Source organism: Panthera onca, chromosome B2 (genome assembly GCF_046562875.1).
Source record: "Panthera onca isolate mPanOnc1 chromosome B2, mPanOnc1 haplotype 2, whole genome shotgun sequence".
NCBI lineage: Eukaryota > Metazoa > Chordata > Mammalia > Carnivora > Felidae > Panthera > Panthera onca.
Window position 1 is genome coordinate 26,848,837 of NC_138343.1, and position 16,282 is coordinate 26,865,118.

A 16,282-nucleotide genomic window follows, 5' to 3' on the forward strand; every position below is an offset into this window, starting at 1 on the left:
AAACTGATTCTAAAGTGTATATGGAAAGTCAAAACACCAAAAAAAGCCAACAAAGTACTTAAGAAGAACAAAGTCAAAGAACCGACACTACCTGACTTCAAGACTTACCCTAAAGCTACGGTGATCAAGACAGCATGGTATTTGCAAAAGAATAGACAAATAGATCAGTGGAACAGAATAGCCAAGAAACAGACCCATGCAAATATAGTCAGCAAGTCTTTGACAAAGGAGCAAAGGCATTCCAGTGGAGGAAGGCTAGTCTTTTCAACACATGGTGCTGGAACAACTAGAAATCTATGTGCAAAAAAATTAATCTAGACACAGACATTACACCCTTCCCAGAAATTAACTCAAAATGGATCATAGACTTAAAGGTAAAATGCAAAACTGAAAAACTTCTGAAAGATAATATAAGAGAAAAATCTGGATAATCTAATGACCTTAGAGTTTTTTAACTACATCACCAAAAATGACCTTGGATTTTCAGTTTCAACCTCAAAAGCACAGTCCATGAAAGAAAAAGTTAATATGTGAGGCATCGTTAAAGTTAAAAACTTCTGCTCTGTGAAAGACACTGTTAAGAGAATGAAAAAACAAGCCAAAAACTTGGAGAAAAATCTTCGCAAAACACCTATTTGATAAAGGACTAGTATCCAAAACATACAAAGAACTCTTAAAATTCAACAATAAGAAAATGAACAACCAACCCAATTACAAAATGTGCAGAAATCTGAACAGACACATCACCAAAGAAGATATACAGCTGACAAATTAACATATGAAAAAATGTTCAACATCCCTTGTCATTAGGTAATCGCAAATCAAAGCAATAACAGGAGGGGCAGCTGGCTGGCTCAGTCAGTAGAGTGCGACTCTTGATCTCCGGGTTGTGAGTTTGAGCCCCACATTGGGTGTAGAGATTACTTAAAAATAAAACATTTACTAAATAAGTGAATAATAGAATACCACTACACACATTAGATTAGGGAAAATCCCAAACACCAAATGTTGGCGAGGGTGTAGAGCAACAGGAACTCTCATTCATTGCTGGTGAGGATGCAAACTGTCACTTTGCAGGAATGTTTGCAGTTTTTTAAAAAACTAAACAGTCTTACCATATACCAGTTACACTGCTAACTATTTACACAGTTGACTTCAAAACTTATGTCAGCATAAAAGCTGCATATGACTGTTTATTCATAATCATTCAACTTTATTCATGATCACCAAAAACTGGAAGTAAGCAAGATATCCTTCAGTATGGTACATCCATACAATGGAATATATTATTCAGTGATAAAAAGAAATGAGCTATCAAGCCACAGAAAGATATGGCATGTTTAGACTACAAGTTTAGGTACATATTAAGTGAAGAAATGAAAGAAGCTAATCTGAAAAGCCTACATATTCTATTATTCCAACTACATGACATTCTGGAAAAGGTAAAACTATGGCGACAAGAAAAAGACCAGTGGCTTGCAAAAGGTTCAAGGGGAGAGAGGAAAGGATAATAGGTGGGGTACAGAAGTTCTTTAAGCCAGCAAAATTATTCTGTACACACTGTGATGCTAGGTAGATACGTGATATTGTACATTTGTCAGCACCCATAGATTGTACAGTACAAAGAATGAACCTAACACAAACTAGTCAATGCATCAGTACTGGTTCATCAGTTGTTACAAATATACCACTCTAATGCAGTATATTACATAATAGGGGAAATTGTGCAGGAAATGGAGGAGGAAAGCATATATGGGAACTCTACACTTTCTGTGTAATTTTTCTGTGAAGCTAAAACTGCTCTAAAAAACACAGACTTTGAAAGAAAGAAAGAAAGAAAGAAAGAAAGAGAGAAAAGAAAGAAAGAAAGAAAGAAAGAAAGAAAGAAAGAAAGAAAGAAAGAAAGAAAAGAGAGGGAGGGAAGGAGGAAGAGAGGAAGGAAGGAAGGAAGGAAGGAAGGAAGGAAGGAAGGAAGGCAGGGAGGGAAAGAGGGAGGGAGTGAGGAAGGGAAAGGCCCATTGACAATTTATCTGAAGAGAAGTCCTAGTGAGAAACTTGTAGGCTAATCATGCCAAAAAAAGTAGTGGGAGGGAAGAAGGGATATGGCAATGCACTGATCACTTGGCCCTATATTTTCTGGGAACCAGGCAACCTGTGGATTTGTGCAGGCATCATTCTGCTGAGGGTGAGCAGATTGGACAGCCTGGGATGTTAGAGAGAAAATAGTCAGTACTAGTGATGGCCTGAAACTGGAGAGGTTCTCTGAAATCCCAAACCTCATTTGTTTTCACGAAAGTTCAAACCACGGTGGGCCTGCTTGATCCTCTGCCAGCTGCTGTTGGCTGATCGATGGTTTGTTTCATGCTGTGTTTAAAAATATGGAATTAGGAATTGGGTGGTACATTCTGAATCCCTGCTGAAATGTCTGGCTGGGCGTGGTGGAGAGTGCAGAGCCAGCAATAAGCTTGTCTTTCCCGACATGCCCACAAGGACACAAGGGAATGGAGTTCTCTCCAGCCTAGTGATGACTCTGACTTCTGACCAGCAGGGCTCAGAAAGCCTGCTCTGAGAGGGTCAGAAGAATACAGCATGAGACAGGACACATAAATTATGAATAAATAACCCCCTTCTGCACCCACAAATTTGCATCACCACTGTTCCATTGCCCCGTGAGGTGTTTGGATCCTCTTGAGACTTTTCACTTTCTGGAAGATTTTTCAGTCCAATGGCAAAATAGGTCTTCTCTCTATACTGCCACGTAAAACCTCTGCAGTCTGTCATTTCTTGGGATCCTCTTAACCAATCTGAGAACTATCTCTCAGCATCTGATTTTGCTGATTAAGGAGACCAGGCATTGTGAAATGCCTTTTTACACTAATCTCAAAGACTTAAATAATGACAGCTAATGTTAGACATAAAACTAGAAATTCCAGGGAGATTTTTGTTTCTAAGAATTATCGCTCTGCTGCAAAAATTAAACATAACTCTAGATCTCTATATTTATGCATGCCTATATACACACACAGAAGCCACCCAATCAGTGTCTCATCGACTACTTTCTGTCACATCAACCCTGCTTTCCCACCTACCTCTGCCTCTCTTTGACTCCATTTTTATCCTAACCACCCACCATCCCCCACCAGTTCTCTCCCATTCTCTTCCATCTACTCTCATTCATTCGTCATGATGTGGACACCAGACCACCCTTATCATTTTGGAAAATACAACATAACAGTGGCTTCAAATTTGCCAGTACCTCCTTTAACCCATACCCATCATCCATAAAGCCATACCCAAATGTGCTTTTATTGGGTGACTACTAGGCATTTGTCAAATCCACTGCAGAACACTCTTTTGTATAAATACAATAAGGAACTATGTGGTGGTGTTGGGTCTGTGATTTTGCCTATTTTTAATTTATCTCATTCAGGAATACACAAAATGCTTGCCTCTTAAATCATCAGAGTGATATCATTCATTCAGTGTCTCTGTTTACGTAGGGGTTTACATATATATACATTGGTGACTATAAGCTAGAAAATAAATAATGCCCTTTATCAGGAGTCTTTAGTGGTAGTATGGAGTGTTGGTGGTGTTGCTTTTGGCCTGATCCCAGTGGTAAGCCATTCACCTCCTCGTCAATATGGCACTTCATAGAAAAGCAACTTTTTACAAAAATTTTTTAAACATTTATTTTTTTGAGAGACAGAGAAGGAGCTGGAGAGGGGTAGAGAGAGAGGGAGAAAAAGAAGCCGAAGCAGACTCCAGGCTCTGAGCTGTCAGCACAGACCCCAACGCGGGGCTTGAACCCACAAACCTCGAGATCATGACCTGAGCGGAGGTCAAGACGCTTAACCGACTGAGCCACCCAGGCGCCCTATAGAAGAGCAACTTAACAGAAAATTTGTTTTCGGTCGCTTGCTTACTCTGAACTGGGCATAGAGAGAGAGGCAGATTTTTAAACACATGCACCAACATGAATGTGTCTGAAAACTCATAAACGAGAGTGATAAGCCTGCTACCAGGCTCCAACAAGCTGCATCTTTGTAGGTCACAGGTTGCTCAGGAAGGGTGAGTTCAGTGAGGCTGATTAACACCTTGGACAAATTTTATGTGCTGGGGCCTTTGTGGGTTACTGTGGTTTGCAGGACACCGCCATCAGATCTTTGCCCCCAGTCCTTAGACTCACGCCTTCTGAAGGCCCCCGTGGTTGCTGGGAGATGAGCAACATGGAAATGAGCTTCATTGCCTAGAATTTCAAAAAGCCCTGCAGCTATGTGGTGACAGCAAAACTGAGCAAAAGTCCGCCTGGATGAACAAGGAAAGATGAACAACTTGTAAGAGGCGTGGTTCATTGAATCCAACCTCAGAGCAAGAGTTTTCATGTTTTCAGAATGAAGACGCATTTTTTTAAGAAGTACGAGGTACTCACCCCAGGCCATGGTTTGACCTGCAGATGACTTCAGCTTTTGGAATCATGGAATGCAGAATGAAAACTAAAAATACAACTGAAGACAAAAGACACAAAGATGATTATCTCTCTTACTACTGAACTGTTACCTTAGGAAGATTATGTCTAAGGAATATAAGTCTATTTAATTTTCCTCATTTTAAATGTACTTTTTCATTATAAACCAAGTTAGAAAATGGTCTAGCTTTTCACATTAGTGTACTTTTTTTCTCTTATCTTCACATGGATAAACCAATTCCATTGAAATATCTGAGCTTCTCATTAATTAAGAAAAACAAGGCATCAGTTACTAGACATGATGCCTCAGAAACTTACAAATCACTCATCCAGCCCATGTTACATGAAGTCGGAAAGGCTTGATCAAAGTTTCCCTAGGCATTCTCCTCTCACTTTTAGTTCAGGTGGAAAAAGCAAGCCAACAGAAACCCTTCATACTAAAATAGCTCTTTCAAATCAAAGCAAGAAAAGTATTGCATCAGAAAGTTGTATACAATGGCTGTGCCCAGGGCATCCCTTCCTGCCTCTGGTCCTCATTTCAAACATGTAATACCTTCTCCTTTCCAAGCCACCAGCCTTTCACCCTGCAATCCCAGAAGGCCACCCAGCACTGCGGTAGGCTCCCTCATTCTCATGTCAGGTCAAACAGGCATTTTCTTTTCCTGAAGATTTCATGGGTCTAAAAGTTCTGTTCAATCTTTCCACTCCTTAATAAAGCTGAGGAGACATTCCCGAGAAGCCCACCAAGCCTTCCATGGGCAACTTCTGTGGTCTCTGCCATAAACTGGCTATTATAGGACAGGTCGTGACAGCTCTTGATGGCAATGCTCTTGCTTCCAATGAGTTCACTGTGGAGTGTGGTGGAAGGTGATGACATCATTTTTCAACACCCCCATTTAAATAGCGAAACAATGCATATTGTTTCTTTTTATTTAAGTGACAGAGGGAGGTGTTATTCTCGAAGTACATTTTTTTTCTCTAAATAAATGCTTCATACATTTGCTGAATCCTAAAGATGAAAATAATCTTAAAGATCATAGAATTCTGAATTGTGTCCCAGAGCCTGAAAGAAGAGGAGATGCCATCTCCTCTGAAGTACACACTCCCTGATGAGCAGGCAAAGACCTAAAGAGGCTTGTGAAACTTCCAAAACCTGGCTGTGACAGCACCAAGCCTTGATCCCAACTCTCCCAATCTTTCATCTGTTTATCCCATGAAATAAATGCCTCTTCTGTCTCCTCCTTCTGAAGAAAAGAAAACAATTAGAATGACTCTTTTAATCAGGCTACCAAGACATTTGACAAAGTTTCTTTGACCTCAGTATTAGATTTTAAGGTTTTGGAGAGTTCTCCCTTGACTAGTTGATTTCTTGATAATATCAATTTGAGTAAGATATGTATTCCCTTCAAATCTGTGACTCTTCACTAATTCCAGTGATTGAGGTCCACATGTAAATCCCTTTTGATAACTCACTGGCTTTATGGTCCTGAGCTGATAACCTTGGTACTTGCTTGATTTTGCAATAATCAGATGAAACCTTGCTAGAAGCAACACATATTCCAAAACACCTTATTTCTAAGTTAATAGTATTTTTTTTCCCTTAATGGAGAATATTCTCTTTTAATGTTTGGGTTCCTTTTTTACCCTGTGTCTCTGAAAATATCTACATTTCCTGCCTGTTTTTTTAAAACTTAGAATTTATAATTTAAATATAGCTTTATTTCATTGATAAAACATTTTAAGGTAATTTTTATTAGAGTTCATAAATCTTATAATCATGCATGTATTTGCTTGCCAATGTACAATTTTAGCATTTTGACAGAAAGGGACAGTATTCTACTTATTTGGAAGCTAAGCCACAAAGTGACTGAATAATATTTTTATACAGAAAAAATTAACACTGCGAAGGTTGATCTTCTCTTTTGAAATAGCCTTACACTGAAGTATATTTAATAAGTCATAAATATACTCTTATATTTTATAGAAAATCTAGGTTTCATTCATTTGAAATATTAATAAATAAATAACAATGTAGTGGTAACTACCTTCATTCTTCCTGGGCATGTATACAGGTGAAGCTTTACTAGAATGTCAGCTACAAGCAGATTTGTGGAAAATTAGGATATCACTAATATGCTTGAATGGGGAGAGGATCCCAATATTCATTTGAAAGAAACTTAATCAGGACAATACATATGTTCAGTGGCTCTTAAATGTCCAAGTTGCTTATAACTGGGACACACTTTTTCATTCTTTATTGGAATGGCCACCTTGGAGTAAACCTTTGAGAAAGAAGAAAAACTAATAAAAATATATCACTTAAAAAAATTCAGAAGTGTTTCAGACCAACTCTCATACCCATTCCTATGCTGCCATTATACCAACTGGTCTTCAGAAGGACTGTCACCATCAATTTTTCATTTTTAAAGGACTTTAATTCTTTCAGCATGTTCATATGGTTTTATAAAGCCCCAGATACCCAGCAAATCCCCTTGGTGTTGTAAGACAAGATTGCTGTTAAAAAATGTTTAGGCTTAGTCAGCTTCTTCTCACTGCTGACTTCATGAGGGGCTCTGGGAAATGGTGTTTATACTAAGCTTAAATTGATAGGGCAAGTTTAATGCAGTAGGGTCAAAGGTACAACTGCTTAGCTGGTCTCATCAACCACTCAAGTTTCAGCATCGGTTTATAAAGAAAGGTCTGTAATGATAACATCTGGCTGCTTGAGCGTGACTGCGTTTTGCCTACTATGATTGAATGGAATTTAATGGTGGGGAGGAGAAAACTTAGGGCAATTTCATTCTTGAATTATGGTTCCAGATGGACAAGGCAAAATGGCAGACTTTGATCAATCTGAATCCAGCCATCTAGCAGTTTCTTGAGCAGACTTGCTTCTTCCATCTCCACCCCACCTCTGGGCCCCTGTAAGACAAGCATCCTTGCTGAGTCAATGGCAGAGGCCCAGAGTAGGCACAGCTTTGAATAAGCTACTCTTTGGTATTATGCATCTAGCTTGGCCTTGCCTTGTTGCTCTGTGAGGAGTCTAAGAATACTTGTGCTCAACAGAAAACACAGCACCCTTCCCCCAGAGGGTGCTCCATAAATGGTTGCTAACCAACTAGGAGATTTGATTACCAGCCATGTTCATACTGGCAAAGAAGAGATAAAGTTAGTTCCAGATCTCCACCATCATTCCGGTTAACTACTTTGTGCCAAGGTTACAAAGACACTGTGACACTGGGGACCAAAAAATGTAAATGTGTCATAAATTTGCTATAAGACATTATAGGAGATGCCTACTACATAACTCGTCCAGCAAGGGACTGATTCAAATTGTACCCCATTATGCCAAAGATCTTGTGCATTCTGTGGGTACCCAGTTCCTTCTGTTATCAACCACAACTCTGTAACATAAAAAGCTCACTGTATAAGTATAAATTCATGTTGCTTAAGGTCCTTTAGAGTCTTTTGAGCATACCTTTGGATCACTGAGTATCTGTAAACTTTTTAGATTTTCAAGAACTTCTTTTTAATATAAACAAGTAGGTAGACAAAAAGTAAATGATGGCAGAGATTTACCTGTAGTACAATAAGGCTGTGCGAATGGGAAGAGGAGTTCTCTGATGCTTAACATTTACCATATTTGCTCCACAAATGTGAAATGTTCTTGGTGTTGGTGCGTCTTCAAGACCAAGAGAAGAGGAGTCAGAGCCCACCAGACACACAGTGTGAAATCAAGAGGGTAGAGAAAGAGATGCACATGTGGTGCAGGTGAGGGGACCTTGGCCAGAGTGTGAGTCCCACTTCCAGGATCTCATAGCTGCTCGACCTTAGGGGATTCATGCAGACTTTGTTTGTTTATCCGTAATATGGAACAGATGCCTAATCTACTTAATGTAATACATACTTACCCCCATGGCTTATGAATCAAAAATGATATACATGAAAGCTCTTCTGTGGACTCAAAGTCCTACCTGAATGTACATGTCATTATCACTCCTCCCTTGATGGTCCATTTGGCTGATTCCTGTTAATATGATCAGAGGTCAAGCTTAACTCCTCTAGGTCACATTAGAAATTAGAAATAAGGTCCCCAGAAGGAAATATTCTACCTGTTACATGACTGACCTTGATATAGCAAATCCAAACCTACCAAATAAATTAAGGATGATATTTAGAAAATGGTTGTCATTTTAGCTCTCAGTAAGATCTTTTTCAGAGAGCAAGATTCCTCATTACATTTAAGACATGAGTACAGGGGCACCTAGGTGGCTCAGTTAAGCATCTGACTTCAGCTCAGGTCATGATCTCACAGTTCATGAGTTCAAGCCCTGCACCAGGCTCTATGCTGACAGCTCAGAGCCTGAAGCCTGCTTGGGAGTGAGTCTCTCTCTCTCTCTCTCTCTCTCTCTCTCTCTCTCTCTCTGCCTCTCTCCGTTCTTCCCCCACTCACACTCTGTCTCTCTCAAAAATAAACATTAAAAAAAGACATAAGTATATATACAGAAGTTCTATTTTTCTAGTGCTGTAGCCATTGTGTGAAGCAAGACACATGTATTGTCTTCTCCCCCTTCTCCATCGTCCTGTCATTGCCTTCTTCAATTTGCTCTATTTCAGTCACAACTCAATAGCCATTGACAAAGCACATCTCCACTAAAAGAGGAAAACCTAGACACCAAAACAACAGCAAAACCCTGCTCTATACATATACATATCCTTATCAGATACCCATTCCTACCCTTTAAGAAAAATGGGAGAAAGTAATGTATAGAGTGAACCTGAGATAAGTATCTTCTTTGCACTAACAAGCCAGGGTCTACCTTCATTTCCATCTTATTTTAATATTTCATTATCACTTTCAGTTCCTAGGCTGGCCTAGGAACTCTCTCACACATGGGATTGAAACCCTTTAAAGTAATTGTGATTATACACTTTGTGCATTTAAAAGCATAAGCCACCTTTGAAGACAGTGGAAAAAGATAAACTAGCAACTGCCAATTCCATGAATCATGTTCTGTTCAAGGGAGTTCTAGATGTGGAAAGCCAACTGTATATGTAGAAGGATATATATATTTATTTACACAGCACATATGTCATGCATAAGTGATCCTGATGAATACTATTGAACTAAAACCTGTTAATTTTGTAGTTGGGACTATTTTAACTTTAATTTCAAAATGTTTTCATTGCCCTATACCTTCAATATCAATGAGGTAAAGAAAACTCTACCCATATGTGCAACCTCTTTATTACTGTACCAGTATTTTCCAAATTAAATATTATGCTTAAGTATTAAATATTAACATTTTCTCTTAATTATTAGACCAGAACTGCAGCTGATCAGCGAAAGTTTACATGAGGCTCAAACCCTTCAGTACTGGCAGAGTCACACATTAAACCACTTTTTATTCATCTCTGGCTTACACTCAAAGGAGCATCACTTTCAACTTTATGTGGTTGTCCATGTTCTAAATGCAAAAGTAGGGCCATATGTAGTGGAGTGAGAATTCTAAGGAGAATGGGACCCTCATTCATCTAAGGCTCCTCTAGGAGAAATGATTCCTCTTCACTAGGGGCGAAAACTCCCAACCTTCCATGTGAGCGAGTAGTGAAGTCATAAGAGTGCACCTCAACATTACTCTGTATGACACTGAACAATAGGATTTTTTGGGGAGCTGGCAGGTGGGGCAGGGGTCACAGGGATAAAGGAGATGCACGTGTGACTCAGAAATCGCTGTGGCGAAAGGTGGCCCAGACTTTTATTGGTTTTGGCCAAAGGCTGATACAAGATTCAAGTAGCAAAGAGCAGATTCCTGATCTTAAAAATCAATTGTTAAGATGCAAACTTGGTTTCTTGGAGTAGGGGCAACATTTAAGAAATTAATTTGACAAAAAGAATCACCAAAGTAAAATCTTTATGAATTATTTTTTTTTTTATTTGTAAGCAACTTTTAGCCTGATTATTGTAAAGAAACTATAACAGGTGGTACATACAAATATTAAACATGTATCTAACAAATTCTTACTGGGTACCAAGCACTGCTGTAAGGCCCTGGGAGTGCAAATTCCCTCCTCATAGGATGCTTACATACTAATGGGAGGGCACAGAACATAAATAATTGAATATGTCAGGGGAGATGTTCTATGAAGAAAATACGGTGGGGTAAATAGTGATCAAAGAAGGCCTCTCTAAAAAAGACATTTGAACAGAGCCATAAAGGAAGTGAGGGAGCAAGTCACACAGATCTTCAGAAGAAGGGTACTCTATGAGTGCAAAGGTGCTGTGTGTTTTGCCAGTTGAAGGAACAGCAGTGGGACCAGTGTGCCTGAGAGAATGAGAAAGGGCTGGAGGAGGAGAGAAGTTTAGGGAAATAGTCAGGAGTTAGTCACATAAGGCAACGCAGGCTATTGTTAGCATTTGGGGTTCTAGCATATGGGAGTTACAGAGAGTTGTGGGTTGTTTTGGCAGGAGGAATGCCACAGTGCAACTTGTGTTCATAAAAACATCTAACTGCTGTGGGAAGAACTCTGTAAGAGGCATTAGTGGAAGCAGGGAGAAAGTGACTTGGTTTTCTGCTGTTCTAGGAAATTGGCGAGGGGGCAGTTCAATTAAATAGGTCAGAACGAGAGGAAATTTGGGGGTGCTTTGGTGGAGGGGTTCCACAGTTTGGACTGGCTTCATAAAGGGAAGCAGTGGCCACCTTTTCTGAGGCAACATCCACATCTCTACTTTGGTGTTTTCTACCTGTAAGAGTTTCCACATCCTCGATTCCCATCAGTTCCCAATATCCCTGACAAAGGTTTCAAAGACATCTCAAGTTGAATTTCTCTCTCTTTCCTTTTCCAATGCACACTCTAGAAAAGTTGCAAGATGCTAAGAAAAGCTACAATACCATATTTGAGCAGTGAGCTCTATGAAAATAAGAAATTTTACATCTTCGTGGAAAAGCATGTCATATAAGGAAATATATTTGAGAGGAAAGTTCCAGACCTCTCACAATATCAAGAGATGGGAGAAGTATGAAGCTTTTAGCAAAATAAATAAATGCAAACCTCTGTCCTTATTCTGACAGTCTTGTGAGGATTTGTAGACTATGAAAGTTTGGTTTCTGAGTCCTCATTCAGTGTTTCGTTCAACAAACATCCATTCAGCCCCAAAGTAGCATTGCTCAGTGCCCTGGGCCTTTTGGTAGGAGAGAGAGGAAATGGTATTCAGGATTATTCCCCAAATTTTTATTTTCATCAAATAACCAGAGAAGCATTGGGATGATTTCCTTCAATTAAAAAGTCAAGACATTTTCCTTGACTCTCAAGACGGTATGTATAAGTTAACACAAGCCAACTGATGTAACATCCACTTGAATGCTCTCTGGATATTCCAGTGAGTTACCCCGACACAGTTTAAGCAGCCTCCGCACTTCCCTCACACTGTCCTCAAGTCCCTCGCAGCTGCAGGATTGCCGAATTCAAAATCAAGCCCCCAGCACTGTGCCACTGTCAACTTTACAGCCGCTCCCAAGCCTCCACTGTCTCCCAGTTGTTCCTGGAAGCCTCCTGCCCTTTTATTTGTTGAAATGCCCAGAGTCCTTCCTTGTTTCCAGTGGTGTGGGGTCATCACTGTCAGCCAGACCTGGTTTGAATTCCAGTTCCTCCAGAAAATTGACTGTCAGTACTTCAATTTCCCATTCCTAAAATGAGGATAAAAATCAATGTTTTCATGTGCTGGAGTTGATTTGAGGATTAAATCAGTGAATACTGATACACAAAAGGCACTCCAGAATTGCTGGTTCTCTTTCTTCCTCTTCCCAGATGCAATTCTTCCGCCTTTTCCCAGCACTTTCAGTCACCAGAGCAATTTGCCACTCACAATTCACAATTCCCACTGACGTAGTTTTTCATTCAGTTATCACTGTTCTCCACCATTTCCCCGGTGTAGGTTTTTGCTGCTGTTGCTGTTGGTTTTGATCACCCTTAGATGATAGGCTCCTCCTGCCCATGCGTTCTCTTTTCCTCCATTTTTTCCTCCCTCAGTAACCCACCCTTTAGATATGACAGCTCACTTTCCCAGCTATCTGGCCGGCCTGAGCATTCTCCCCCAACCAAGCCACTAGTGCACTTCCAGTGTGGTGAGGGAAGGCAGAAGCAGAGGGCCCCCATCCTTCCTCCACCCACTGCAGCTGGACAGAGCAGTGGATTAGCCAGAGCGTGGCTCTCACTCGGTGCTCTCTCTCTCTCTCTCTCTCTCTCTCTCTCTCTCTCTCTCTCTCTCAGACAAACTCTATTCTGGGTCAAAAAGTGATCAAGGAGTGGCATCTCCAGTGGAGTGGGACAGGGTCCAATAGACAGCCTGAGGGCTTGCCTCCTCTGACAGTTTGTCAGCAGGTCTGCTGCAACCTCACGCCCTCAGACAGAGGCACTTCTTTGCTCCTGGGCAGTAAGGGCTCAGGAAGTGCCGTGAGCCAGCTGACTACACCACTAGCACACCTGGGTGCGAGTTTGGATCAGGTGCTTCTAATTTACGTTCCCAGACCCACTCTGGGCTTGTTGTGTGGCCTCAAGCAAGCCACTTAACCTGTCTGTTTCCTTATATGTCAAGTGGAGATAATAATACTTAACTACATCACAGGGGTGGATAGTGTATATTAATTAATTAATGTTTGTAAAGTGCTTTGAAGATGCAAAGCTGGTTAAGTGTTTAAGTATTCTGATGATAGTCCTTGCTTATTATTAGAACCTTCCCAGGTTCCTGGACCATCTCTCACTGATTACGACTAGGTTCTAATAGCACCTGCTGTGCAATCCACTCAGGGATCTAAGGCACAACCCATGAGAATTTAGCCCAAATGGATTTATAATTTGAAAAAGATGTCAGTGAGGCCTGTGCCCAAATGTCGGGCCAGTTACAGGGCTCCCTAGCAATTTTCCAGAAGCCAAGAGGACTGCATCGTGGTATTTGCTGCAAATGGTGCTTGTTGTAATTGCTTTCATCTTTTATGTGGTGCTGCTCAGATATAGATTGAAAACTGCTTGCTGGGACTTGCGGTCTCCTCAGGCCATATCTCAAGGTCAAGATGGGAGAAAATGGAGGCCATATGGTGTGGCCAGCACTGATTTATTTACAAACCCTTGGAACTGTGCTGGAAAGAATGAGAGTTCCTAATATACTTGTCTTCCAGGCAGCTCTGAAAGATTCCAGGTGTTGTTCGTGAATATTTCTTGCACCCCTCTTTGTGGTCATGTCTATTTTAAAAAGACTTTATAGTGGAATTTGGATTTTATATTTGTGACTGTCTTCTATAATGTTCCATTACTTATATCTCACAAACCAATTAGGTAGGTTGAACTCAGGGACTAGGCTGCTAGTAATCAAAATAGAATGAATCCATTCCCAGCCTTGTTAGTAATCAAAATAGAATGAATCCATTCCCAGCCTTCTTATCCATCTGATCGATGAAGTGAACAGAACAGACTGTGTCCCACAACTTACAGTTTTGGTCACACTCTACACCTGATAACTCTAACAAAAAAAAAAAAAAAAACATGTAATTCCTACATATTTTTCATTCATTAACATTCATCTTCATTTTTTTCTACTAGAAGTACCACTCATGACCCCTTACATTCTTTTCCTCATAAGACTTTCTGGAGAAATACATACTATGTGCAATCTTTTCATTGTTTTCAAGAGCAGAAGTGACTTTCTTAGTTTTTCTGAATAGTTGATGTTTTCTTTTCTTTTTTCTTTTCTTTCTTTTTTTGTTTAGATGTTGGGTACTGTAAACCTAAAGATACTATGAGCCCCACCCTTCAAAGTTTTGTATGAAGAATTCACTCTCAAGATTTTCAGAAGTCCTGAAGCTGAAATCCTAGGCTTTACCTTAAAAAAAAAAAAAAAAAAAAAAAGGTATTCCAATCCCATTAAGGTCCCTTGAATTTTAATTGGCACATGGATTGGTGGCTTTATCTTTCCCTTCTCATGATTGCTCCAGATATGATTATCAGGGGCTTTCCAGGCACACTTAAGCAAGGAAGTGTGAGCATATACATAAAACAGCATGCATGTTATTTTCTTCAAGGTGCTACTTAAGTACCTGCTTTAAGAACACAAGCAGGTCCTTCGGGATGGAGGAATAGTGTGGGCATGGGGCCAAACTCTGCTCTCACAGAATGTCTGTGTCCAAGGCATTGATACTTCTTTTGGGGATGCACCACAGGGAGCCTGAGTTTAAGAGGACTCCCTTTTTCTGGTAAACATATGTTAACTCATTAGGGAAATAAAGTGGTTTGAAAATAGATGGTGCTGTTTAAAAAATGGACATTACAATTATGATAATCTATTTTTGCTAGCAGCTAGCTTCAGTTTCTTTTTTCAAGTGATTTATTCTTAAAGGCCTCTAAAGTTTGCTATGATAAACTGTCAGAGTAAAAGTGTCCACTACTTTAAACAGATTTATTATAACTAGAATCTTATACGGAGTTGAGGAGAACCAGTGGAAAAGGAATATGCTCTTATCTTGTTGCCACCTCACAACACTAGCCCTTTGGTTCACCCATGGGCTCACATTGACCTCCCCAGAGCTCTCACCTACCTGCCAATCTCCTCCTCTCCATCCAGCCCTTCCTTCCTGCCCTTGTTCTTTGCTACAGCATCTGATCCACTCACAGTAAGGTGCTCGGATTGCAATACATACCACCATGATTTGGTGTGGGTGAGGTGGCCCCTCACTAGATAGCCGTGCCCCAAGAGATGGTACTTTAGTTAAAACAGCTGTCCTAGTGGGATCTAACTGAGGTGATAATATACTACACCTCAGTATAGTATAATATACCATACTGATGTATGGTAACATTGCTTACTTTGTTCAAGTAACTAAAGATCAGTGCATTGTACAATTGAAATGGGTGAATTATATGATACGTAAAATATGGGATAATAAAGTTGTAAAAAAATAAAAGTCTGCCACAAAGTTACTCCCAGTGTGCAATCTCCCATGTTCCCACCCAGCCCAGCGGTGGGATTTTCCAGCCTCCCACCCAATGTACAAATGCTCACATATCCCACAGAGGCTAAGCAGGGTCTGTTTTGCCCAGTGATGAGGAGTTGGTCACTAGGTCACAAGGTGGCCCTTTCTGTCAGAAAGCTGTTATTTCTTTTCCATTAAAGCTATTTTTTTTCTATTAACTAAAATCTGCCTCCATATAACTTCTATATTTATCTACCCCAAACAATGCCAATCCCTTGCCCATGTGAGTCTTTCAGATATTAGAAGACAACTCTCAAGCCTTCCTCATTCCTTGGACAATTTTAACAATAGGCTTGGCTGGGGTGACACCACCATGCTGCCAAGGTGACTGTGGTCAAGACATTGACCTCTCTGGGGCTGGTGCCTCAGTCACTGGTCTGTAAGAGGAAAGTTGAGCCACGCAGTTTCTCAGGTGCTTTAAGTGTTCCAGATTCTATGGTTTTGAGATGAAGGATTATAAACATATATGCTATATTTTTTTAATCTTGCTCTTTTATTCTTTAAAAATTAATCATTCAAAGACATTACTTTTTTATTCATGATCAGTAGACTTGATATGAATTAGTATATCATAAAGTACATGAAGTATTGCATAAAAATGGAAGTCAAGTCTTCCACCTGACCCATAATGCCTATAATGAATTCCCACCTTCACACAAGGTGATTATATTTCTGGGCTCTGTGGTGCAGCTTAGGGAGTCCTGGCCAGCAGTCAGCAGAACTATACTGTATGTTCTTCAGTCCAGGTGTAAACACTGTAAATATAACAAGATTGCACAAATTTAACTTC

General features: G+C 40.1%; 1 protein-coding gene across 3 annotated transcripts in view; it reads left to right on the top strand.

Moving 5' to 3' along the window:
* Positions 1 to 16,282, top strand: part of GMDS (GDP-mannose 4,6-dehydratase) — a 627,567-nt gene that overhangs the window by 577,270 nt on the left and 34,015 nt on the right. The gene's annotated exons all lie outside the window — the stretch shown is intronic.